General features: G+C 49.2%; 1 long non-coding RNA gene across 1 annotated transcript in view; it reads left to right on the top strand.

Annotated features, from left to right (window-relative positions):
• Positions 1 to 11,806, top strand: part of LOC148218569 (uncharacterized) — a 386,417-nt gene extending 374,611 nt beyond the window's left edge. The window contains exon 3 of the long non-coding RNA XR_015800327.1: positions 11,639 to 11,806. This is a non-coding gene — a long non-coding RNA (uncharacterized LOC148218569). The remainder of the gene's footprint in view (positions 1 to 11,638) is intronic.
• Positions 11,807 to 12,414: the final 608 nt, after the last annotated feature.

The raw sequence follows: 12,414 nt of genomic DNA, 5'->3' as shown, positions 1-12,414 counted from the left end.
AGGAATGGCCCTGGGGGCTCCTTCATGCTCCTAGGGACTGCAGGTTTTTCAGAGGACTTTGGGTTTTGCTTTTGTCTTGGAGTCTCTGAGAGATTTGTGCAATCATGGCCTCCAATTATCTGCTTTAATTAGTCCCTTGAGAGCCTTTGTCAGTAACAACACTCAGTGGGGCTGATTAATGCTTCAAGGTACTTGAGTTTTTTCAAGGTACTTTCCTTTTTCCTTTCTTCTCAGACTCCCTGAAAGGTTTTTGGGCAATCCTGGCCTCCCATTCTCTCCTCCAAGGAGTCCATGAAGAGCCTGTGTTGGGGATGGACCCATTAATACCTCAAGACACTTTGGGCTTCTCTTTTGACTTTGATTCTTGGAAGGGTTTGTGCAATCTCCCTTCAGGCCCTGAGGTTCGAAGGCTCAGCCTCAAATGCACCACGGGGCTCTTTGGGATCAAGCAAGTCCTGACAAACCATGGCTCTGCCTTGATTTCCTTCTGATCTGGTGCAGCTCAGGAGAAGGTTTTCAACTCCAATCATGGAGAATTATGTCAAAGAGCTTCTTAGAAATATCCGTTCCTCTTTCAATGGATGCATTTTATTTCAGTTCTCTTTAGAGCAGAGGTGATTACAGCATTCTGTGGTTGATATTGATCCTGGGTCTCTCCTCAGGATGTCTGGCCTGCTCAGAGAAGCTGTGCCTTGAGGTCTGACCCAGCATGGACAACCTTGCTCCACATTCCCCAACCCCATCCTGTCTGTCCTCACTCACCTGGGACCTGCTTTGACCCAGTTTGGAGAACTGGCTGCACTCAGGCAAAAATGAGTTTTTTCCCTTTTTTGTTTTTCTTGGCTTTTTTTTTTTAAGCAATCTAAAACTCCCGGATTTCCTCATTGCAAACAGACACCTTCCATTAGTGTGTGCCAGCCCAAGGTCCCACCACAGAGGTTTCCCTTCCCCAAGGCAGAGATATGTAAGGAAAAATGTCAGGGGGACACAGCAATACAGAGTTCTTTATTTTGTGTAAACACTTGTGGACTCCTTGGTTCTACAAGGGCTCGCTGGGTCACCATGCACTCTTGGTTCCATGAGGTTCTGTACTGTCAATTTGGGATTTGTGGAGATTTGGGTCCATGGCACCCCACAGTGTCACAATGCTCTTTTGAGTTCCATGAGGTCTTGCTCTGTCACATGGACTTTTGGTTCCTTGGGTTTCCATATTCTCAGCAATGGGCTCTGTAGTTCCAGAGTGTCACAACGGACCCTTGGTTCCATGAGGTTCTTCAGTGTCAAAATGGAATTCTTGGTTCCACGGGGCCCCACAGTGTCACCATGGTCTCCTTGGTTCCACAAAGCCAGGCAGTGTCACAATGGCTCACAGGTTCCATGGGGTGCCACAATGTCACAGTCCATGAGTTCCATGGACTGGGTCCCATGAGTTTCCCCAGTGTCCCAATGGTTCCTTGGCTTCACCTGGCCCCGTGTGTCACAATGGACTCTTGGTTCCGTGGGGTCCCGCAGTGTCACAGGGGTTTCCTTGGTTCTGTGAGGTTCTGTGGTGTCACAATGGATATTTGGTTCCATGGAACCCCACAGTGTCACAGGGCTCTCCTTTTTCCTGTGGCACCCAGCAGCAAACCCCACTGGCACACCACTGCCTGGGAAGAAGGAGAAGGGGACATTTGGAGTGATGGTTTTTGTCTTCCCAGGGCACAGTGACGTGGGCTGGGGCCCTGCTGTCCTGGAGATGGCTGAACACCGGCCTGCCCATGGAAGGGCTGAGAGACAACAACCTCTGTGCATGGAACTGCAACAGCAGAGAGCTCAGGCTGAAGGCTGGGTTTAACAGACTGTCACCAGCACAGGAACCATCAATGCGAGAGGAAAGATGTGTGCTCATGTCTTTACAAATCATTTGGTGGGTGAAGGGATGGGTGTTAAGGTGTTTGAAATGGGTTGTAACATTTCTACTGACTTTGGGCAGCAGGTTTGTTAGCGGGCCCAGCCAGCTTGACTCCTGACACAGACAAGGGTTTTCACTGGTTTCTACTGGTTTTTACCTATTTTCCTGGTTTGTACTCGTCCATACTGATGTTTTCTGGTCCATACTGGTTTGTACTAGTTACTAGCAGTTTGCATTACACTGTTGTTTACTTTTTTATACTGGTTTTTACCACTTATACTGGCCCATACTGGTCTATACTGGTCCATACCGGTTTATACAGGTTTCAGGGTGCCATCGAAGCTGTCATTCATGGGGCAGTGTCTGGGGGTGAACCCAAAATCCTACGGGGTGTGGCACCACCAGGGCTGGGTGCTGAGCCGCGCTGCAGCGCCCCCTGCTGGCCGGGAGGACCTGGCACTGTGCGGGCACCTCCTGGTAGCCAACCCCTGCAACGGTGAGTGGCTTGTACTCGTTTGTACTGGTTTGTGCTGGGATAAGATCCAGGGCATATTGGGATGGGGCTGAGGTTACTGGATTGTACTGGGTTATACTGGGAGAGAGTGTGTGAGTGTCTGGGATGATCTAGCACTGTGTGTACTGGTTGTAGTGGGTTATGTTGGTTTGTACTGGGATGAGGTGCTGGGGTGTTACTGGTTTGTACTGGGTTCTACTGGGAAAGGGAGCAGGGGTGTGTGAGTGCCCCCTGCTAGCTTGGAGGACCTACTGGCCAACTGCGAGTTATACTGGTTTATACTGGTTTATATTGGGATGGGGTGCTGGGAGTCACTGGGTTATAATGGGTTATACTGGGTTATACTGGGATGTGGTCCTGGGAGTGACTGGATTGTAGTGGTTTATACTGGATTATACAGAGATATTCTGGATTTTACTGGGCTAAACTGGGGTGTACTGGGTTATACCGGAAGGGGTCTTAGGGATGCTTGGCACTCCACTGGGATCAGCTTCTGGGGATGCTGGCCTTACTGATTTATACTGGAATGGTGCTTGGGACCTACTGGGAGTGACTTCAGGTTGTGCTTACTGGTTTATACTGGGAGCTGCTGCTACGGGCTCAGGGGCGGCTCCCAGTGCTTACTGGGTTATACTGGTCCCCACCCAGTGTAAACCTGGGAGCCCCCAGACCACACAGGGAATGAGTTTGGGTGCATGAGGCCTTACTGGTTTATACTGGGAGCTGTTGCCACAGGCCTCAGGAGCTCAGGAGAGGCTCCAAGTGCTTACTGGTTTATACTGGTGCTTTCCCAGTCCACACCTGGGAACACTGGTAGGCACTTGTGGCCAGGCAGGACCTCAAGACCAAGCTGGCCTTCACCAGGGCCTTGCTGAGCCACAGCTTCTCCAACTTCTCAGCCTGGCAACACTGCCTGTGGCTGCTGATGCCCACCAGGAACTACGGCAAGGGCACTGCCCCTGGAAGGCTGAAGGAAGGTGAGGGATTCCCCAAAAAACTCCCACAATTTTGCAAGATCCCCAAAATTTTCCAGCCCCTCCCTCGCCTAAAGTGTGAGCTGGTGGGTTCTGTTGTGTTGAATGGGTAGACCTGGTGTTCCTAAATCCCCACTGACTTTAATGGGTAGACCCGAACTCCTGGATACCTGGGTGCACACATCGAGATATTGGGATTTCCCCCAGCGTCCCCTAGAGATTTTGGGGTGTCTCCTTTGCCCACCCCAGAGCTGGAGCTGCTGCAGAATACCATCTTCACCAACCCCATGCACCAAAGCACCTGGGTGTACCTGCTCTGCTTCCTCTCCCGAGGTAACTCAGGGCTCCCTCCCATCCCTGATGTCCTCACCTGGAATTTTGGGGTACCCCCCGAATGTTGGAGTGCCCTGTGACAGCCCCGCAGCTGTCAAGGGTCATCTGTGTCCATGTGGACCAGGAGGACTGTGGCCATCATCTTCTCCTGGACTGTCAGGCTGAGTCAGGGCACTTGGGTGCCAAAAAATAACCTGGATATCCCCCCAAAATTATCTGGGTACACCTGGATACGGCCCAAAATCAACTGGATCCCCCCCAGCAATCACCTGGGTACACCTGGCTGTCCCCAAAAATCACCTGGGTACTCCCAGAAATCACCTGGATACACCTGGGTACCCCTTGCACACCTGGATCACCAAAAACCCCGGGACCCTCAAAACATGTGTCTCAAACATCCTCATTGCTTTAATTGGGTAGACCTGGCTCCCCTAAACTGCATTGCCTTTAAAGGCTAGACCTGCTGTCCCTATATTCTTATTCATTTCAATGGGTTAGATCTGGAGTCCTTTTTATCTCCATTTATCTCTACAAATCCCTCCCAGTGGTCCCACTTTTGCTTCAGTGCTCCCAGTCACCCCAGTGTCCCTCCTTAGCCCTTCCCAGTGCTCCCAGTTTGAAAAGTAACTCTTCCCAATCAAGCCCTATCAATGAGTAGACCTGGTGTCCCTAAATCCCTATTGACTTCACAGGGTTAGATCTGGTGTCCTTCAATCCCCTTTGAGTTCAGTGGGCAGAGCTGATGTCCCAAAATTTTTGGCACCAAAAATCCCAATTTTCAGCTTGGAATTCCCAGATTTTGAGATGAAAATCGACATTTTTGGGCTTACCTGGAGGCACAGCTCCAGCATAGACAGCAGGTGAAGGATCAGGGATTCGGGATTGGCCTCCAGGAATTCATCCAGAACATCCAGAGCATTGGCACTGTAGTCCTGGAGTGGAAATTCCCAGAATTCAGCCCAAGATTTCCTCCAAATTTTATCAAATTTCTTTATTTTCGGGCCAAATTTCCACAAAACCCCATTGATTTTAATGGATAGACCAGGTGTCCCGAAAACTGTATTGACTTTAATGGGATAGACCTGGTATCCATAAGTCCCTATTGATTTCATTAGTCATGTCTGATGTCAAAAAAATGAGCATTGGGAGATTGACATTACAAGAGATGGGGCAACTGAGAGACGTTGTCAAAGATGGTTTATGGCCTCATGGTGTCAGTCTCATAGAAGGGTGAGACATTAAAGGTGTTACATCCAACACCAAACTATCAGAAGCTGCCTCATTCTTAGTTACAATGCTTTATGTTCGTTTTTTATCCAATCAAATACTTCTGTGAAGTTTGCCAGCATCCTTTTACACCAATCATTAACTGCTTTCCTTCCCATGGCTTTACCGCAATTCATAATTTTTCAACCAATGCTATAACACTTCACAAACCTACACTGATAAACCTTAAACTTTTAATCAACTTTATAACAGGTTTTATTGCTTAGCTTTACAATCTTTTACCATCTACTTAACATACTGCTTTGCTTACAGAATGCATATTTCTGTTTGCTTAAAACATACTTCTACTTAAACTAAAAACTTATATTCCTGTTTTATATCTATTTTACTTTTCATGCTCTGATTCCCCAAGCCTTCTCCAAGGTCTTAGGTCAAACCTTGGATCCATCTCAGTCTCTGAGCCTGTATGCACAAGGCCCTAAGAGCTCTCTGTGCCTGCATTTCCCACACCACCTGTCATCTCTGCCTCCAATTTCCTGCTCACACTGCAACCTGGGGACACTTTCTCAGTTGTGGCCCTCAGTGGGACCCATGAGCAGTATCAGACACTTTGGAGTTCGATTCTGTCCAAATTCTGCAGAGGTTTCCTAGAAAACAACAGTTCTGCCTTGATTTCCCTTTGGTCTGGTGCCATTCATTTGGAAGTTTTTCAACTCCAGTTATGGAGAAATATGACAAAGACCTTCTTAGAAATATCCATTCCCATTTTCAAGGCTGTATTTTATTACTGTTGTCTTTAGAGCAGAGGTGATTGCAGCATTCTGTGATTGATATTTGTGAGAAATGGATTTGTAAAGGATTCTCAAAGCCTGACTGAAAGCTCACACAGTCTTGTACATCTGGATGCAAACTCTGAGATAAGGTGTGCTGACTCAGAAAGGCCCTGGAATAGAGAAGACATTGCTGAGAGAGAGATTGAACTAGAAACAAATTTCAAACACTAGCCTTAGAAAAAGACCAGATATTTTGGAGAATTAGAACTGTGAAAGATGCATTGTGGCAAGACTACGTGGAGTAAAATACAAGGTGACTGGTGTTAGAATTATTAGCACCATTGTGTGGCAAAAGCTAATAGGCTGGAAAATATTTATAAAATATTGTGAGCAGGAAATAACTTGGCTTTGGATAGAATGTCATGGAGATTTACATCTCTTATGTTTCACCCTTCAAGGAGTCCGATAATGGATTAAATCTTTTTAAAACCCCTCTCAGTTGCCCCATCTCTGTAGAGCTGGGATTTCCAACAGTGCTGAGTCCCTGGATATCAGTCCCTGAGAGGGGGCTGAAAGAAAACTTCTCAAGAACTCAAAATTAAATTGAAACTCCAAAGTTTCTTGAAGTTTTAATGGTGCCCACTGAGGGATAAGACTGAGAGTGTCCCCAGGTTCCAGTAAAAGGAAAACACTGGTGGCAGTGATGACAGGTGGGGACAAACAAGGGAAAGGTGTCTCTGACGCTGAGCACACCTGGATGTGTTTCAGGAATGCCAAGGGCCAAGGGCTGAGCCCCAGCCCATGGCAAGGCAGATCCTGTCCCTCCCTCATTGCTCAGGGCTCTTCCCGCGCCACTGGGCTCTGGCCATGTGCAATGCCAAGGGCAGCACCATGGGGCGGCCCCTGCCAGGCTGCTGAGCAGGGACAAGGAGGCAATGAGGCCCCAGCACAGCAAGGCTCACTTGTCCCCTGCTGGCCTCAGGCCCAGGGCCAGCCTGCATGGCCCAAGTGCTTCAGGAGTTGGCTCTGTCAGGGCCTTTCAGCTGCTGCCCATCCCTGTGGCCTCTGCAGCCCAGGCTGTCCTACGGTGTCCATGCCCTGCGCCTCTGTCCCTGCAGGCTGTCGTCATCCCCCGGCTGCCCCACCTCGCTGGCCCCTTCCTTTGCTGACAGCTCTGCCTCCTGCCTGCCTCTGCCTGCACACACAAAGCCTTGGGCTGCTCCAGACTCCTTCTAGTGGATGTCTGGCCCCACACCTCTGCCCTAGGAAGGAAATTTCTTTCTCCTTTTTTCCAGTCTGGACCTCCCTGGCTTTCCAGCTGGCATTAATTCTTTCTTTCTCTGCCTGTTTTCCACAATGTCAAAAGGATCCACTGTCTCTGAAACCACTCTTTAAACACTGCCATGGCTCTCGTCTCCTGTGCTCTCCACCCCAATGAGCACAGACCTTCTTTGTCCCTATATAGTGGTCAGGTGCTTGTAGCCTCCAAACCCCACCTCGGGAGATCTTTGTGTCTTCTCTGAGGTGTTTGCAGTTGAAGACGTTCTGCTCATAGTCTAAGCAAATCACCAGAGGACAGGACAAGCCACATCTCTATGTCTGGGCTACTTTTTGTTTTGGAGCAATCTTTGGATATATGGAATTTGGGATGCCCAATCCCAATTTTGGTCCTGGTCCCTGGACAAGAAGGCCAGTTCTTTTCCACAGGAAGGAAAGAACAGAGCCCAAGTGTTTCAAAGGCAGAAGAGTAGAGAGGTGGCTCCTGGGAGACCAAAACAGCCAGACCTGTTTGTCCTAGAAGCTTTTGTCATGGAGGAATCCTTGGATATATGGAACTTGGTGGGAGGCATCTCAATTCTGACCACAGACACCTTTAGAAAAAGGATTCTTTCCCATTACAAGGAGAGCACCGAGCCCCAGTGTTTGGAAAGCAGGTGAGAGGCAGCCCCCAAGAGGCCAAGGGCAGCCAGACCTGTCTGTCCTGGCAGCTTTCACTTGGCAGGAATCCTTGGAGGTACGGAGTTTTGGAGGTGGAATTCCAATTTTGGCCATGGGCACCTGGCTGAGATGGATGTATTTTTCCTATAGAAAAGCAAAGCGTGAAGTCCAAGTGTTTTAGAACAAGATGAGAAGTGGCCACCCACGGGCCAAGCCAGACCTGTCTCTCCTGGCACCTTTCATCTAGGGGCTATCCATGGACATAGGACATTTTGGAGGTGGAATCTCAATACTGGCCATGGGCATCTGGACAGGAAGAAGGAAATTATTATTACTATTATTTTCTTTTCCTTAGGAAAGCACAGAGCTTCAGTGTTTCAAAGGCAGATGAGAACTGGCCCTGAGGAAGCCAAGGCCAGCCAGACGTGTCAGTCATGGCAGATTTTGTCTGGGAGCAATCCTTGGATATCGGGAATTCTGGAGGGAGATTCCCAATTTTGGCCATGGGCACCTGGTCAAGATGGATGTTTTTTCCCCATAAGAAAGAAAAGCACACGGCCCCAGTGTTTCAAAAGCAGATGAGAGGTGGCCCTTGGGTGGCCAAGCCAGACAGATCAGTTAGTTAGTCCTGTTAGTCCTGGCAGATTTCATCTGGGAACAATCTTTGTATATTGGGAAATTTGGAGGATGCATCCCAATTTTGGCCATGGACAGCTAGACGAGAAGGACACTTCTCTCCCATAGGAAGGAAAGCCCAGAGCCCCAGTGCTTCAGGGGCAGGTGAGAGGCATCCCTCGACATGCCAGAAATCACCGGGAGGCCCAGCCAGCCAGAACTCTTCCATGTTCCCTTCGTTTCATGGGACCCCACAGTGTCCCCACATTCCCTTGGTTCCATGAGGCCCTGCAGTGTCACAATGTTCCCCTTGCTTCTGCAGCATCACAATGGCCCTGTGCTTCCATGAGGCCTCACAATGTCACAATGTTTTCATGGATCCACACAGCCCTGATGTGTCACAATGGCCCGTTGCCTCCATGCGCCCTCACTGTGTCACAATGGCTCCTCTGTGACACTACAGGCTCCACAAGATCACCATGGACCCTTGGTTCCTTGGGGCCCTCAAATTCCACAATGGTCTCCTTGATTCCATGAGGCACCAGAGTGTCACAATGGCCCCCTGGTTCCATCAGACACCACAGTGTCACCATGGTGTCCACATTGTCACAACTGACCCATGGTTCCATGAGGTTCCACAGTGTCACCATGGTCGCAGGCTGGATGAGATCGATGTCCCAGGCACTTTGGGATGCTCGGAATGCCCGTGTGGGGCCAGGGCCGGGTCAGGCCTTGGTTTGTGGTGGGACAGAGCCCCGCCCCCAACCATGGCCTGGCACAGCTGCCAATCACAGAGCAGGGGCAATGCTAACCCAGCTCTGATTGGCCGAGCTGTCAATCAATCACACAATAGCAGCTGGTTCCTGCCCTGACTCTGATTGGGCAAACAACTGGAAGTCCCTCCCAAGGGGCGGGGCCCTTGAAGGCCCAGGGGGTTAAAAGCCGGAGCACGAGGTCAGCCCATGGTGTGGATCCTGCCTTCTGCTGGGGTTCTCCTGTGAGCCATGCTGGAACCCTGGCTGTTTGTACCTGTATGTGTATCTCTCCATACATCTTCTGTTGTTCTCTATTTATTCTTCCTCTAATGCTACTTACCTGAAATACTTTTGGGTAACTTAGCATTTTCAGGGGTAAAGGTTTTTCAGTTAAATGGTCTAAGTCAACGAAGTTAATGCAATGATATGAGTTTTATGTTGAATTGGATGTTGTATGAAATGTCTTGTTCATGTTCGTTGATTGTCTATATTTTGCCAGCAAAATTTTGTGTCACTTTTACCTCTTAACTCAATTGGTTAGAGCTGGTATCACTGAGGTTGTGGGTTCAATCCCTGTGTGGGCCATTAACTCAAGAGCTGGAATTAATGATCCTTGTGGGTCCCTTCCTATCAAGAATCTTCTTTGCACCTGGCCATGTTGAGAATACCTGGCTGGGGTTTCTCCAGTGCACCAAACTTGACTAAAGTAACTTTTGGTTACCCCCAGCATTTCAGTGTTCTGGGGTGTTCCAGCCCTGCAGGCTCACCATGGCCTCTTGTTTCCATCAGGCACTGCTGTGTCACACTGGCCCTTGGTTCCATGAGCATCTGCAGTGTCACACAGCTTGATGACATTTGTCCTTGCTGCCCCTGCCATCCCACTGCCCCAGCAACAGCCCCGAGCCACCCGTGAGGGACAGGCCCTGCTGGGCCAGGCCTGGGCCCAGGCCTTGGCCTTTCTGCTTCCTCCAGCCAGCCCAGGCCTTGCTCAGCATTGCAGTTCCCTGCTCACAGCCTCGGGCTCCTGCAATCCTGCCCTCAAGGATCTGCTCTCACCAGTCCCTGGGGAGCCTTTGGCACTCCCTGGCCTCAGTGGGGCCACTGATGCTCCAAGGGACTTGGAGTTTTGCTTCTGACTCCTTGAGCAGCTTCTTCAACCTTCTCTCAGTGCCTGAGGGTCCTGGACTCAGCCCCAAATCCACTGTGGGGCTGATTAAAATAGAGAAAGCCTTCAGGAGCTCTTTGTCTTCCTTCAATTGCCTTCACGTCTTCAGGGTAATGCAGCTGTGTAACGTTGACTGGCACTGTGCCCGAGACAGAGACACAGCACTCTATGATCCATGTGACAAAAAGCTCTTTATTGTTCTGACTTCACCTTAAATACCTTTCTTCATGTTCCTGAGCAAGCACTTGTGATTGCTTGAAAGTTCAGGCTGCTCAGCTCTCTGACCAATAGCTCCTGCAGCTTAGCTGGGACTCATTGGATCAAATCCTTGTCTGTTTCCAGTTCTGTCCTATCTCTGTTCCCTGGAGCCCTGTCTATCAGGTCAGGCTGTTTCTCCCATATGTGGCCAAATTAACTGCTCAGTACAAGCCAGCTTGCACTGTGACAATTCCCTGTTTCTTTTTTATTAGTTTGAAGAAAAATTTGAAGCACCATCATGTAGCTTGTTCTCTGTTATCTTACCTGCAAGGGCCCTTTTGCATGCAAGATGACATTGACAGCAGAAATTTAATTTGGATGGGGTTTTTACTTAGCTTAATAAATTTATCTTTCTTAGGTTGTGATGAGTTCCATGTAGCAAAAGCTGCAGTGCTCATGTTCAGGAGCGGTTGGGTGAATTTAGTACCTTCTGGTTTCACATATAACCATCTAACTGCTTAAAATAGATATTGTGGAACAGCAGACTGAGAGCCTGGAGCTGCTCACTAATGCTCTGCACATCCTTCTGGCTAAGTCCTGCAGCCTCTTTGAAGTCATGACTAGCATTTCCAGCTGTAGTCAAAGAGCAGCAGCTCTGTCGTGGGGCAATAGCATATATACCAACAGCCAGCTGGCCTCACTTCTGCCAGTCCATTTTTGCCTTCTTGATGTCGTTTCTGAGGAAGTCCATTGGAGCAGTTTGGCTGCCAGTGGAGATTGATGCAGTACAAGAGCAACACGTTGTGTTCTGAAAGAGGGATGCATGTGCACAGGAGATCTAAGCAGCTATGGCTGGCTTCACAATCAGGGCCAAGAAGGACTTGGTGTCTGCTCAAGAGTGTAGATGCAGCAGGACTTTGTTGGCCTTGAATTGCAGAGGAAAGCCTGCTGCAGTACCAGGACTCAGGCACCTCTCTTCATCTCCTGAAAGCAGAGCACTTCCACGTGGGTTTGGAGTTGGGGCAGCAGATCAAGGAGCCTCTCTTGGCAATTCTCTGGCACTCCACACAGGTGAAGGCCACGTGGCTGCTCGTGGCTTGTCTTGCTCTGGTCTCATTTGATTGTGGGCAAACTAAAGGACTTGATCAGCTGGGGGGATAGAGTCAGGATAGTGTGTGTGCAGGGGAGGGGTTTGCACCCCAAATTACATCTTGTTTCTCTGTCTCTTTTGGCTGCTCTTTCCTGCTAACAGGATTTCCATGTTGGGCTCCAGACTTGAGGAGATGCTGTTCAGAGAGAGCTGAAACTCCCAAATGTGCCTGCTTCAGCCCTTGCATGTACAGGGTGAGTTTTCTTAGTGGGGTAACAGGGCAAGGTGAGTGAGTGCAGACAAAAAGCAGGTGAGCAGAGTTTTCTCCTGTGCTCACTGACATACAAAAGACTGAATGACAGACACGGATTATTTGCATCCTGTTTTGTGGCTTGAGGTAGCAATTGAAGTGACATAGTGGTGTAGGGAAAGCAGCAAAACCTCTACTTGTATGCAGCTCTGATCCAGAAAGCTCCAACACTGGCAGACTCAGTTATGGAAGTTGCTCTCCCTGGACTCTCTTGAGTTTCTTTGGATGGAGATGCTGAGACCATGACAGTGGGGTGTTGTGGGGCTGGGTGGTGGCTGGTGCTCACAGCAGAGGCTCTGCTCTTGTGCTCTCCTTCTCAACAGGCAAAACCTCAACATCCTGTGTGACTGCCCCAACACAGATGAAGGTGGCAAGGAGGCTGAAGATGAGGAGTGTGATCCACAGTGGCAGGAAGACTATGATGATGACCTTGATGAAGACAATTTTATGATTGATAATGATTCAGATTGTGATTCTTACTTTAATGATAATGACAGCTATCGTAGCTACCACTGGACGTGTTCTGTCACCCAGCCTGCCACCTTGGACCTCTGCCTCTACTTGGTCTCAACCAGTTTGTGTTCATGTTTTTCCTGGAAGGCAGGGAGGAGCTCTCAGATGGAACAAA

This window comes from Sturnus vulgaris, unplaced genomic scaffold (assembly GCF_052056855.1).
Source record: "Sturnus vulgaris isolate bStuVul1 unplaced genomic scaffold, bStuVul1.hap1 Scaffold_180, whole genome shotgun sequence".
NCBI classification, from domain to species: domain Eukaryota; kingdom Metazoa; phylum Chordata; class Aves; order Passeriformes; family Sturnidae; genus Sturnus; species Sturnus vulgaris.
Note: the sequence above shows the minus strand (reverse complement) of the source record. Positions and strands in the feature narration are given on the sequence as shown.